General features: G+C 61.1%; 1 non-coding gene across 1 annotated transcript in view; it reads right to left on the reverse strand.

Moving 5' to 3' along the window:
• The window catches only part of LOC124295638, a 1,913-nt gene extending 1,654 nt beyond the window's left edge, over positions 1-259 (reverse strand). Inside the window, exon 1 of the ribosomal RNA XR_006905524.1 lies at positions 1-259. This exon is cut by the window's left edge and continues 1,654 nt beyond it. This is a non-coding gene — a ribosomal RNA (small subunit ribosomal RNA).
• Positions 260-2,500: the final 2,241 nt, after the last annotated feature.

The following is a 2,500-nucleotide window of genomic DNA, read 5'->3' on the forward strand; positions in this document are numbered from 1 at the left end:
TAAACGGCGGACGGGACGTACCCGCCGCCGATTGGTTTTGATCTAATAAAAGCATTCCTTCCATCTCTGGTCGGAACTCTGTTTGCATGTATTAGCTCTAGAATTACCACAGTTATCCAAGTAAATGTGTGTACGATCTAAGAAACCATAACTGATTTAATGAGCCATTCGCGGTTTCACCTTAATTTGGCTTGCACTGAGACATGCATGGCTTAATCTTTGAGACAAGCATATGACTACTGGCAGGATCAACCAGGGAGCTTCGATACAAAATCTCGGCTCGGACGTGCGCCACCCATCGCCGACCGGGTCTCGTAGCCCGGTCGGCCGCGCGTCTACTGTGTGTTTCGGGACTGCGCGCAGGCAGCCCCGGTTCCGTGTGCCGCCACCTTCGACACTCGGCTTATAAGCGTTCGAACGATCTCCCGTACCCGTCGGCTAGATTGAAAGCGTCTGGGATACGTTGTTATAACATCTCTGGTCTTTGAGTGTACGCTCGGAAAGAAGCGAGTTGACGCGTGCGTTGGAGCGTTCGGCCTTCCGTGTTTCACGGAGAGCCGAACTTCTTGGTACCGCGTCAAGGGCCATTCGGTCTGAGACACCGACCCGCGGTAATGCAGTGACGATAGATGAAACAACGCGAGTCGCGTAGTTTCTTTGGTACGAGGCACGGAACGGTCCGCGAACGCCCGCTCCTGGTCTACGCCGAAGTACGTATCGTGCTCGAGCACGTACCGGTACGGCGTAGCAGGCGGACGACGGGAGACCGGCCCGACCGACTCGCTCCTCTTACTAGTAGGAGCCTGGCCGCTAGGACGTCGGCGCCGGCACGGTGGTAGCACGGTCGGCTTACGGGGCGAAACCTCCGCGGGCTATCGAAAAAATTTTGAACTCCGGGAACTTTGTCGAAATTGAACGAGGCTCATATGACGATGTTCCGACAGGCTCCCGGCCCGGATCGACTCCGGGACGCCGCGCATCGCCTTTCGGTCGACTCGGACCGAAATTTTTACAAGTCCCGTCTGTCCGGATCGACTCCGGGACGCCGCGCGTCGCCTTTCGCTCGACTCGTACCGCAGCTTCAACGAGTCCCGTCGGCCCGGATCGACTCCGGGACGCCGCGCATCGCCTTTCGCTCGTCTCGGACCGAAATTTTTACAAGTCCCGTCGGCCCGGGACGCCGCGCATCGCCTTTCTGTCGACTCGGACCGAAACTTCATCGAGTCCCGTCGGCCCGTATCGACTCCGGCACGCCGCGCATCGCCTTTCTGTCGACTCGGACCGTAATTTTTGCAAGTCCCGTCGGCCCGGATCGGCTCCGGGACGCCGCGCATCGCCTTTCGGTCGACTCGGACCGAAATTTTTACAAGTCCCGTCTGTCCGGATCGACTCCGGGACGCCGCGCGTCGCCTTTCGCTCGACTCGTACCGCAGCTTCAACGAGTCCCGTCGGCCCGGATCGACTCCGGGACGCCGCGCATCGCCTTTCGCTCGTCTCGGACCGAAATTTTTACAAGTCCCGTCGGCCCGGGACGCCGCGCATCGCCTTTCTGTCGACTCGGACCGAAACTTCATCGAGTCCCGTCGGCCCGTATCGACTCCGGCACGCCGCGCATCGCCTTTCTGTCGACTCGGACCGTAATTTTTGCAAGTCCCGTCGGCCCGGATCGAATCCGGGACGCCGCGCATCGCCTTTCTGTCGACTCGGACCGAAAGTTTTACAAGTCGACGTCGGCCCGGATCGAGTCCGGGACGCCGCGCGTCGCCTTCCGCTCGTCTCGGACCGAAATTTTTACAAGTCCCGTCGGCCCGGGACGCCGCGCATCGCCTTTCTGTCGACTCGGACCGAAACTTCATCGAGTCCCGTCGGCCCGGATCGAATCCGGGACGCCGCGCGTCGCCTTTCTGTCGTCTCGGACCGAAAGTTTTACAAGTCGACGTCGGCCCGGATCGACTCCGGGACGCCGCGCGTCGCCTTTCGGTCGACTCGGACCGAAATTTTCACAAGTCCCGTCTGTCCGGATCGACTCCGGGACGCCGCGCGTCGCCTTTCGCTCGACTCGTACCGCAGCTTCAACGAGTCCCGACGGCCCGTATCGACTCCGGGACGCCGCGCATCGCCTCTCGGTCGACTCGGACCGAAAGTTTTACAAGTTCCGTCTGTCCGGATCGACTCCGGGACGCCGCGCGTCGCCTTTCGCTCGACTCGTACCGCAGCTTCAACGAGTCCCGTCTGTCCGGATCGACTCCGGTACGCCGCGCGTCGCCTTTCGCTCGACTCGGACCGAAATTTTCACAAGTCCGGTCGGCCCGTATCGACTCCGGGACGCCGCGCATCGCCTCTCGGTCGACTCGGACCGAAATTTTCACAAGTCCCGTCGGCCCGGATCGACTCCGGTACGCCGCGCGTCGCCTTTCGCTCGACTCGGACCGTAATTTTTACAAGTCCCGTCTGTCCGGATCGACCCCGGGACGCCGCGCGTCGCCTTTCGCTCGACCCG

The sequence above is a fragment of the Neodiprion lecontei genome, unplaced genomic scaffold (genome assembly GCF_021901455.1).
Source record: "Neodiprion lecontei isolate iyNeoLeco1 unplaced genomic scaffold, iyNeoLeco1.1 ptg000057l, whole genome shotgun sequence".
Lineage (NCBI taxonomy): Eukaryota > Metazoa > Arthropoda > Insecta > Hymenoptera > Diprionidae > Neodiprion > Neodiprion lecontei.